Source organism: Hemitrygon akajei, chromosome 2 (genome assembly GCF_048418815.1).
Source record: "Hemitrygon akajei chromosome 2, sHemAka1.3, whole genome shotgun sequence".
In the NCBI taxonomy this organism is placed as follows: Eukaryota; Metazoa; Chordata; class Chondrichthyes; order Myliobatiformes; family Dasyatidae; genus Hemitrygon; species Hemitrygon akajei.
In genome coordinates, this window is record NC_133125.1 from 37,514,352 (window position 1) to 37,526,486 (window position 12,135).

The window sequence follows — 12,135 nt, forward strand, 5'->3', positions numbered from 1 at the left end:
GTGTTCTTTCTCTTCTCTTTCCAAAAGGCCAGAACCAGAGGTATATACTGAAATGCTCTAATATAAGCACTGGGATTCTGGAAGTCTCTTGTTCAAAGAACTAATGCCCGTGTGTACTTTCATTGTGAATATTAGCTGAGTTTAATCTTGTTCTTGCTGAGCGTCTTTACCTCTATAATTTCAGATGGGGGCCATTGAACAGGGGTGAGAAATGAAATACTGCTTAATATTTTCCCCTCCCTAATCTGAAGTTAGTGGTAAAACACTTGCTCAACTGTAGACCAGGCAAACTGCAGGTGACCTTCCCATATGACTCATGTGCACCCTGCCTCAATTCATTGAAATAATGCCCAGGAGTTTACCAGCATTTGCAAAAATGTGTTAATCTACAGCTACATGGCATGCAAAGCCTGTGTAGTCATGGAGGTTGCTGACCATTGATGGTGAGGGGAGACTGGTGACTTTCTCACTGACAAAACAAACCCGCCCATTAGCAAGTCAGGGTGAGATGGTGGGGCCACTCCCAGGGAAGGTTGATGAGTCTTCGGAAAGTCATTGATTTGGGATGAAGTCAGTGGGGTCAGGGAAGGTTGGTGAGTCACAGACTCGAACAGGAAGAGGGTGGTTTCCACAATATCTGGGAAGACTATGATGCCAATTCAAACTGCACACTTACTTGCACGTGCTCTATATCCCTCAGTTCGTGGGACTGTATGAATGCATCTTAAAAATTGTTAATATAAAGTCAATATAACGAGTCTTGGGTGGTGAGTGAACCTGGGGAGGTTATGAATCGGGGGGACATCAGTGAGATTGAGGAGGTAGTGAATTGGGGGAGGTCAGTGAATTAGGAGATGTTGTTGAAACAGTGGGAGATCACTGAGGAGGAGTGTAGTGAGTTTGAGAGATTTGTTAGTTGGAGGAGCTTGTGGGTTGACAGATGTTTAGTGAATTGGGAGAGATTGGAAATGTCATTTATACCTTTGCCTCCACAGATACTGCTTGGTCCACTGAATTTCTCCAGCAGCTTATCTTTGGCTCTAGATTCCAGCATCTGACGTCTTTTATGTCTAGAAGTGGCCAGTTGAACTTCTGGAACAGCACAATTCGACTCAGAAACCAATGTTTTCCATTCCAGATAAGATTGATTTTCATACAGTTACCACTGGAAAAAGTGAGGCCAGATCAATTTTTTAAGCTATTTTTTTGAAAAGATCTTTATCTGTTGCATTGCTGTCTATAATACACCTATTTACACATCATGTGACTCTTTCACTACTCGTTTTCATTGCTACTGTAACAGTTCCACATCAAGTTGTTTATTTTTTTTGTTTGGGCTGTACACTTTATGAAGTTTATATGCAATGTACACAGCAAATGTACTATCCCGAAAAGACACAAAGGACATTTTCAGGCTCATCCATTCATTAATAAATGTTTTTGGAGCAATTTCTCTTTGTTATTAAACTTCAGGGAAAAAAAATCACCACATTATTTTTTTTCTAAAAAAGCATATAAAAATGAACAGAAATTTTTCAGCAATCCTAGTTTCCATTGCAATGGTAAAATCCCTGTTCTAAGACTATAGGTGACTGGATTTCTGTAAAGATTGTTGCAGTATTCTATTGCAGTTTTGGTAGAAGCCTTTGCATATGTGCCTTAACAGTATTTTTGGCAGGTATGTCTGTATGAAGAGGCACTCTTCCATTTTGCCTACAATTGAAGTCACTTTTCTTTTCAGTTGAAGACATCAGTTGTGTCAGAAAGCAGAAAGGGTGAAAATTATTTAAGTAGCCAGGTAGAACTGGTTTCTGACTTTCCTTGTTAAAACTATGCCCTTTATTCAGATTGCAATAAGTTTCATACCTTTCACTTCAAAGTGGATTAAATTTGTTAACATTTTTACTGGAGGTAAATAATGCCCTAAGGTTCTGAGAAAGTGAAAAAAATAATCCACATGTGAACCTTTCATAGAATACAAGTGCCTGTGCATGATTCTAACCTACGGTACATCAGTAGACATGGTATTACTGCTGAAGTGCCTTTAAAATCCTTTTCCTTCATCCCATCCACATTAAGAGATGGTACTGTAATCAGTTGACACCAAATGTGTATTTTAAAAAATTCTGAAAATTGGTGGAGACAGAAGATCTTGAGTTACTGAGGGGGGGGGGGGGGGAAACCACGGAATAAGATTTTTTAACTTTCCTCTTCAATCTATTCAGACGTAAATTTATTTAAAAATCTTATCCAAGTTATAGCTTGTCCTTGATGTCTCTTTTGCTATAATTCATTTAAACTCTATTCTGGGGAAGGGGTGTGCGTGTGTGCGTTCCAACAAAAATCAGATTGTGTATTTTTTGTTTGAACCACCATATTAAAAAATGACATTTCTAAATGGATAAGGTAGACCCTATCACTTTGTTGCAGGGTCAGTTTGGACAATTCATATGCACCTTAAATTCCATCAAAATTGCATTCTTAGAGCATTCCTGGCTTCCTTGTCCACTTTTCCATCTCTAAGATTCACTCCCATTCTTATGTCACCTTCCCATGCTCCTGTGGGCGATTCAATACTTGCCCCTTTACCTCTTCTCTTACCAACATCTTGGGTCCCAAACAGTCCCTGATGCACCATCAATAACTCTCAGAGACGTGAGGCGAGATATAGGCTTTTATTAGCTGGAAGAGAGCAGGCAGCAGCAAGAGACCACCATACGACATCCTGGAGACTGAGGCTGGGGCAGTGCCTCCAATCGCCTTTATACCGGGGTCAGTGGGAGGAGCCACAGGAGCAGTCAGCAGGGGGGCGTGTCCAGACAGGTATATGTAGTTCACCACAGTCCCTTTAGGTGAGGTAGCAATTCTCTTGCACTTGTGCCAATCTGACTGTGGTAGGAGTCCATGTGGTCTTCTTTATACTGGAAGTCAAACATAAGTTTGGTGATATCCTGCAGGGGATGTCACTTTAATTCTCTATTCCACTCTCCCTGTCTGTCTGTGACCTGTTTTGTAATGATGTAAAATAAATGCTTGAGGAACAACATTTCATCATCAGGCTGAGCAAACTGTGACGTTCCAGAGTTCTCTTGCTGCAGGTAACCCATTTCCACTATCAGGCCATTTCTGTTGAATGTGATCCACCTGTGTCCAAGTTTTCTCTCTAGCTTGAGTTGATCTTCTGGGCATATCCTACAATTCTGCACTTCACAACTTCTAAATTCCTCTGTGTTCTTACTTTCTATTTATCCTTACTTGACAACTTTTATGTTGGGGGTTTCAAACCTATTTTATATCATGGAGCCTTTACTAATAACAGATCCCATGTTGGGAACTCCTGCTTTATGTACTTTTGTTTGGTTCTCTCTCTCCAAATGCCTCTGTTAATCAATGGTCTGATGACCTTGTTCACAGCTTCTTTGCATTGAAACCCTGGCAATGCCTTTTCAAGAATATACCTTTTGTCCGGTCTGTCCTCCCACACCTTTTCTGTGACTGAAAACCCACTTGCTCTCTCTTTTTCCCAGATGTGACAAAGGGTCTATCGCCTGAAATGCTAACACTATTTCTTTTTCCACAGGTGCTCCTAGAGCTGTGTATGTTTGCCCATTTTTTATTGTTAGTAGGAGCCTGTGCTACTCTCGGTGTTTACCCCTAACAAAAGCCTTGGTCAAAGTTACACTTTTGCTTTAATGCATCATGAAATGTACTGTGATAATGCGGCATTCACACAAAATGGCAGCCAACAGGAAGGAGAGCAGGTGGAGTGCAAAATGACAGCAATTCTATTTTGATTCTACACCAACTTTGAAGCTTAACATCTAAAGAGTAGGTTTTAAAACCTGCTCCCCTTTTTCTTTCTCCTTTTTTCTTCTTCAATTGTTCCTCAAGTTGAGGAAACTTTCTGTAATGAGTTCTTTAAGCCTGTGTGGGGTGCCAGAGTGCACTGGGCTCTGAGGTTATAGGAGCACCTAAAATGGATAATTGTTGCTTAATGACAGTCATAAATCGTCTAGAGTTCACTGTGTTTTTCTTGAGCAACTTGCTCTTTGCAATGCGGTCTCCTGGTACCTTGTGTTTAAGCTTGTTAAGTTTATTTTGCCAGGGTCAAGGATTCTGTGTAACTTATATTTTTTAGGCAGATGCTCAATTAGTGCTAATCACAGGGTCCTAGCTTTGAGAATGTTACTTTTCGCAGTGTCGATCAGCTGAGCCATTGATGTTCTTTAGGAATGATTATGAATAAACCCTCATCTCTACATGAGAACCTGTCATTCCAATGCACTTGGGTTCCAATAATGGCAGTGCACATCGTGACACATTCACTCCAGTTTTGAAATGTGCCAACGTAAGGGGCCCTGAGGGGATGTTAGCATGCATCATGGTGAACAAAAACAAGTGAGGCAGAATGTAGGTCAACAGTGATCCGAAAGTGCTGTATGCCATGATGGGAGATAGGAATAGCTGAAAAGGATTTAAATTTAGTGAGGAGGGTGACCGGGCAGTTGTGGCATTAGGAATAAAATCACCTGGCACTCGCGTAGGCCATTGGACTGGGGTGATATGTCACGGTGTGATCTATCCTAACACCAAGGTTCTGCACCATTGCAGCCGAGGGGTCTGATATGAATTTGGGACCACGGTTAGAGGACATAACAGATGGGGTGCCAAACCAAGCAAGCCAGGTTCTGACGAATGCTCGAGCCACATCTGCGGCCTTCATCGATGCTAGAGGATCAACTTCTGGCCACCTGGTGGCACGGTGCACCATGGTAAGGAGGTGAGTGAAACCACCGGAGGGTGGGGTGGGGGAAGAGATCCAAAAAGGTCCACATTAACATTATCGAGCTGTCACACAGGGATCTCGAAAGGTGCCAGTGGCACCTGAACATGACTGTAAATGTTCCCTGCTGGCACTCCATATGGGCTGCAGTTCAATCACGCACGCCCTTTCTGAGACTGTGCCATACAAATTTTAGCGCAACCAGTTTCTGTGAGGCCTTCTGGCCTGGATATGAAAGGCCAGATATGGAGTCAAAAACTGTCCACCTCCAGTTTGCGGGCACGATGGGGTGAGGCAACTGCTTGAGACGTTGCATAGCAGAGAAACCTCAGCTTCACCAAACGTCGTGTCAGCTAACCGCAGGCCTGTACTATTGTTCAGGAAGCTTGGACCTCTGGGTCAATAGCTTGGTCGGTTGCCATGCTGGCATAGTTAATCCCTACGTGTATGGCCTCATTGACTGGCCGTGAGAGGCAATCAGCCACTACATTACTTTTCCCCCTGATAAGTTGTATATCTGTTGTGAACTTGGATATGTAGGCCAGATGGCATTGCTAATGTGCAGATCAAAGGTCTGATATTATGGCCGTAACATGCATAAGGAGTTTGTGGTCAACAAACACTGCAAAATGCTGATCCTCTGGAAGTAAATGAAAGTGGTGGACAGCCAGATAGAGACCAAGAACGCAAGGTCAAACGTGCTGTATCTCTTTTGGGGGATAGAGCTAGTGGCTGAAGAAGGTGAGCTGCAGCCACATACCTCTGACCAACTACCCACAGCATAGTCTGAAGAATCAGTAGTAATGCTATGGGTACGTTGGAAAGTAGGTGCGTTTGTATCATCAAATGCCCTGGTCATGTCCGCTGACCGATCAAGCACTTGATTTGCAGTATTGCCTTTAAGCACACTATTCAGGAGGAGCATAAGTTCAGCAATGAATGATAGAAATTCACCATGCCTAAAATCTTATGTAGTTTTTTAGTGGTGTAGGCAGTGGGAAATCCATAATAGTGGCTACTTTTGATGGGAGGGGTTTCACACTTTCTGTGGAGATGTGATGGCCGAGAAAGTCAATGGTTGACAACCCAAACTGGCATTTAGCAAGGTTAATAATCAATCCATGTTGGCTTAAGCGCCTGGAAAGTGTGCAGAGGTGGGATATTTGTTCAGATTTGGAAGCACTGGTGACAAGTATGTCATCCAGGTAAACAAAAAGAAAATCTAATTAAAATTTTAATGCAGAGTCTGTTAGCTGTTGGAAAGTCTGTGCTGCATTTTCCAGCCCAAATGGCTTGCACAGAAACTCAGAGGCCAAATGGGGCTTTAACAGCTGGTTTGGGAATGTCCTCCTAGTACACAGGAACCTGTTGGTAGTCCTAAACTAAATAGAATTTGGAAAAAAATTAGCTTTCTGGATAAACGTGCTGGAATGTCTTGGATGTCTGAGACTGGGTAATGATCGGGGTAGTGACCTCGTTAAGGCATTGGCACATGGATGGAGGCTACCATTAGACTTGGGGACCACATGGACGGGCAAAGCCCAGGTGCTGTTTGACTGGTGTACAACGCCAAGTATTTCTGTGTTTGCAAACTCAGCCTCCATGGTTTCCAGCTTTTCTGGGCCCAGTCTACGCACACGGGCATAGACTGGTGGGCCAGTTGTGTAAGCGTGGTGCTTGACCCCATGTTCTGTGACTGTAGTAGAGAACGTGGGCTTGGTGAGGTTTGTGAGTTCGCCCAGCAGTCGAGTAAACTCACATGTATTGGTGAGTCGTTGTGAGGAACTTACCGGGAGAGCAGGGTAACGACCCAAAGCTGTTGACCTCCACAAGCTGGCATTTTTTAAGATCAACTCCTTGGGCACACGGGAAATCAGCACAGCGCAGAGGTCTAGCCACTTTAGTCACGATAAAGTCTCATGTAGCATGTCGCCCACTGAAGCAGAATGTCACCCATCGTGTCCCATAGGTCTGGATCCTGCTGGTGGGCCCCCAGCAGGGTTTGGTCGCTCTTTGCCTTCTCATCAATAGCTGATGATGCTGGCAGCACACTCACTTGAGCACCCATGTCACACAGGAAGCATCGACCTGAAAGGGTGTCTGCAATGAACAGTAGACGGCCTCGGCAGTTGATACCACAGCGTCCGCAGATCTTTGATGTCCCGATGCGCTGTGTTACGAAAACCCCGTAACCAGGTAACTTACCAGCAAAGATAGATGGATCAGCTGAGTCGGATGCTACTATTTTCAAACGTTTTATTCAATAAGGGCACAAACGTATGGTTAATACAAACATTCAAATCGTCAAAACTCAATCTAAAACACCGGTGTAATCATAATCAATCAGAAATAAGCTCTTTCGTTGTCTAGGGTATATAATACTGAGTCCAATTGGAAATATAAAGAGTCACTCTGAAGTCTGCAGGCTTTTCCCTTTTTGGTTTCACGTGTTGGAGAGAGAGAGAGATTGTTAGGAAAAGATAACACTTGCCGTTGTCTTTATGAATCAAATCCTCAGCCTCAGGGGATTTGGCTTCCCTGGTGTTAAATAAAAGCGATCTTCCGTTGGTTCCAGCCACAAACCCCGCATTCGGAATTTAACGCACGTGGCTTATTTCAAAATGGCTTCCCGTTCCCATGGGAAGCGGTATCGTGCTTCTTGGTGTCTCCTTGGTGCGTCTGAGGGTCGTCCTCTTTCAGACCCTTCTTTATACTGCCTCACGGGATCTCAGGTGTCAATCAGGTTGCAGGTGATGCAATCTCTCTCTCAACCAGCCCACTTTGCCCGAGGGCTTTACAATGTCCCTGCGAGTTGGCACGTCTGCAGTTCCCAGGTGTCTCCTGAGAACAATGCCACAGTCACCAGCTTTTGTCCCAGTGGAATGTCTTTCCATTTCCTGTGTCCATTCAGCCTGTCTCTCTCTCTCTCTTTTGGGTCATTGACCCCCCTTTTCTAGGGCTCTTGCAATTCTCACAAAGGAGGGGGCTGGTATCATAACACCTCCCCTCTTAAAAAGGTTTTTACCAGCGGTTAAAACCCAGTGGTACAGTCTTACAGAAATTTTGAATCTAATACAATACAGAAGCTTTTCTTTTCACTACAGAGTAATACAGTTATACATTCAAGTCAGCATCTAAACAGTTAACAAGTACAGTGCCCCTTTCCTTTAATACCTTAACCTCATGTGCCCTACTAACGCCTGGTAGCATCAAACTTCAGCTCAATAACCACCTTATTTATTTATTGTTTTCAGCCACAAAACTGCGGAGGTGTGATCTTAGCTTAGGTGCATCTACAAAAGTTTATGTGAATACTAATCGTTTCGGTCGGTTTACTTCGCCGGCAGGTCTCCAAAGGTCTGTCTTTATTATTCACAGGCTTTGGCGCAACCCGTAAAACCTGCTTTGCTGTTTAAAAAAAAATGGCATCCCCATTAACCGTCACCTCTTTTCTGGCGAGTCCCCCCGTTGGGACTTTGAGTAATTTGGCGTGGTGAACTCCCGCCCGCCTCGTTCATCGGGGCTATTTTTTCCAACACCATGCCCCAAACTGTCAAGACCCTTCAGGCTATTTGTTTTTAATTCCAACTCCTCTTTCAGGTAGCATTTCGAATGCAACCTCTTCACACCCCACCCTGGCGTAACAATAGAGTGGGGGGCCCCGCTATTTCCCGACTCACTCTGTGAGCGATCTGCCAGGTTTAAAATTTCTTCCTTCGACTTGGGAACTACAGACCCTCCTTCAACAACAATCCTCATTCCCCCCTTAAATTCGGCATTAACCTTGGCCCCACTCTCGAACACAAACACCGTGGAACTCACACTTCCCACGGTTACCAAGGTTAACCCTTTTCCTACTGAACCAACCCTATCTGATCCACAAAGACGGCCGCCCCGTCCCCCTGAATCAAACACCTCAGACTTCCCCTGAGCTCTGTTACCAGGTTCAGCACCACGTGCGCCCCCATCTTGGACACACTCAAACGAGACATTGGCCCCTTCCAGGCTTTCAATACCCGTACCTTTTTCAAATTCTAACGTCCCCCGATCCTTCCAACTACTCTCTAGGCAGCCCCCCGTTGGGGAAGGCGCAACCCTGCGAGCTGAAACAACCTCCTCGGCCATTTCAGCTGACTTCTCCACAGCAAGGATACCCTTCCTCTCTAAGACTGCCCTCATTTCACTCTCGGGACCATCGAGAACACCTTTAGAACTCTGAACTTCTTCAAACAATTCTGCCAAACCAGACAGATTAACCATGTCCAACTCTGGACATTTTAACAACTTTATCCGTTTCTCAACTTTAGTTCCTACCTCTAGGACCTTTCTCTTCACTAAGGGCAGGGCTATTTCCTCTCCCTTACCCCCTTTTACTATACTGCTTTCTGTTTTACCACCCTCGGAACCCTCATGGTACAGGGTCGGTACAAACATCTTGGCCAGATTACTGCTGGCTTCATTTAAACTGTCCTCTTTCTCAGCCGCTTTTTCCGACAGGCTGCGAGTGACCGCGCATGCGCGATGGCTTTGGGACTCTAGGGGCGGGGCCACCGCACTCGCCGGTCGGCGGGTCGGCATCATGGCTGCCCAAATCCTCCCTCCTGCTAACACACTTTGTAACAACGCGACCCACTGCTCTTGTGGCCACTTCTGGTTCACTGCCACCGTTTCAAAAAACAAGAAATAACCATCAACATCCGTCTCTTCGAACGGAGGTACTACTCTCAGCTCCCGACTAACATTAAACCGCTCTCTCCTTAGCTCCTCCCTCTCTCTTTCTCTCCCCGCTGCCGCTCTCTCGGCTGCTGCTAACTCTCTGATCCGAATTTCATGCTGTCTTTGCCTCTCAGCTTGATTCTGCTCGTTTTCCATCTCTAACCCCTTCGCCAAATTTAACAAGTCTGCTTTGGTGCTCACCTCTAGCGCCGCCACAGTCGCGCTTTCCATAAATTCACACACGTCCATCTTTGCTGGTTTTTCTGTCTGGCTACCTACGTACCAGATCCAAATTATTTTGTTTTGACTTACAATCCCGATTGACTGACCTCCCCCTTTTTGGTGTCAAATCCCGGACGAGCCCCCACTTGTTACGAAAACCCCGTAACCAGGTAACTTACCAGCAAAGATAGATGGATCAGCTGAGTCGGATGCTACTATTTTCAAACGTTTTATTCAATAAGGGCACAAACGTATGGTTAATACAAACATTCAAATCGTCAAAACTCAATCTAAAACACCGGTGTAATCATAATCAATCAGAAATAAGCTCTTTCGTTGTCTAGGGTATATAATACTGAGTCCAATTGGAAATATAAAGAGTCACTCTGAAGTCTGCAGGCTTTTCCCTTTTTGGTTTCACGTGTTGGAGAGAGAGAGAGATTGTTAGGAAAAGATAACACTTGCCGTTGTCTTTATGAATCAAATCCTCAGCCTCAGGGGATTTGGCTTCCCTGGTGTTAAATAAAAGCGATCTTCCGTTGGTTCCAGCCACAAACCCCGCATTCGGAATTTAACGCACGTGGCTTATTTCAAAATGGCTTCCCGTTCCCATGGGAAGCGGTATCGTGCTTCTTGGTGTCTCCTTGGTGCGTCTGAGGGTCGTCCTCTTTCAGACCCTTCTTTATACTGCCTCACGGGATCTCAGGTGTCAATCAGGTTGCAGGTGATGCAATCTCTCTCTCAACCAGCCCACTTTGCCCGAGGGCTTTACAATGTCCCTGCGAGTTGGCACGTCTGCAGTTCCCAGGTGTCTCCTGAGAACAATGCCACAGTCACCAGCTTTTGTCCCAGTGGAATGTCTTTCCATTTCCTGTGTCCATTCAGCCTGTCTCTCTCTCTCTCTTTTGGGTCATTGACCCCCCTTTTCTAGGGCTCTTGCAATTCTCACAAAGGAGGGGGCTGGTATCATAACAGCTGGCACTGAAGAAGTTGCAAGGTGGTCAGCACTTCCTAGCGTTCCTACAAAGTGAGTGTGGTAAAAACGCACACCAGGTGTGTTTTTTCCAACAGCTGCGGGCATGCTTATGTTGGGGGCCTTGCTGACTGGGCTTATTGAGGTAGAGAAGGGAGGAGGAATGATGCATCATTTTAGCAAGCTCCCTATAGACCTTTATGGGTGTATTAGCAAGGGTTATGAGAGCTTCAAGTCAAGTCACTTTTATTGTCATTTTGACCATAACTGCTGGTACAGTACATAGTAAAAATGAGACAACGTTTTTCAGGACCATGGTGTTACATGACACAGTACAAAAACTAGACTGAACTTCGTAAAAAAAAAACAACAACAACACAGAGAAAGCTACACTAGACTACAGATCTACACTGGACTGCATAAAGCCACTTGCTGCAAGAAGAATTCTTTAAAAGTGGAACAAGGATGGTGAGACAGCATATGGTCCATTAGTTCCAAAGGCTTACCCTTGCTGAGGGCATGCAAGGAGAGGAACTGTTTGGCACACTCAGACTCTGACAGTCCAAAAGCTTGCAAAAGGTGAGTTGTAGGCGATCAGTATTTGTGTTGAGGCGCATGCTCAAGCAGCCATGGAATTACTAAGTGACGCTACCACATAGTAAAATTTGGTGTCATTGGTGGAGATTTTTCGAAGCTCAGCCTGCATAAACCAAGCGATGGCATTTTTCTCCCAAAACTCCAGCAGCTTCAAAGTGACTGCATTGGCCAACAAGTTTAATAACTCTGGAATTGTCGGTTTTGAGTAATAAAATGGCGGAGACATTTTGTGTTTCAGAATAGCCGTAGCAACTCATTTATTGAACGCCAAACACTGACCTCAAAGTGTGCTAAAAACCCTTTAAGTAATTATATCATTTCATCAGATAAGCCTGTTAAAGTGAAACTCCAACTCAATATGGTGGTTGTGAATTATGTACATTTCAACCAGTTACATTACCCTACCATGGCAGTAGAGGAAACCATGGGCAGGCATGTCAGAAGGGGAATGGGAAGCTGAACTGAAATTGCTGTACTGTACTCATGTATATTTTGACCCTTACAGGTATGATCAAGCTTCTCTGTGTGTTACATACTGAACATAATGTAAGGCGGCATTCTGTGTAGTTGACTTACAAGCAAAATAAACAGCAGTTCCTCACCTTTCTGTCTCTTGTGTGTGTTACTCATGGCCACCCAGCTTCCCAGAACTGCAAACATAACAATTGGGACATCCTGCCTCTAGTCTTGGTGGACAAGGTGAAGATTCTTGTCAATATGTCCTCCAATCTGCACCAATCTCTCCAATGCAGACAAGGCCACACCAGGTTGTACCTGTGGCACTAGATATAATGGCTAGATGGCTCTGAAAGACTCTAGAAGTAGTGCCTCACTTGAAAGAACT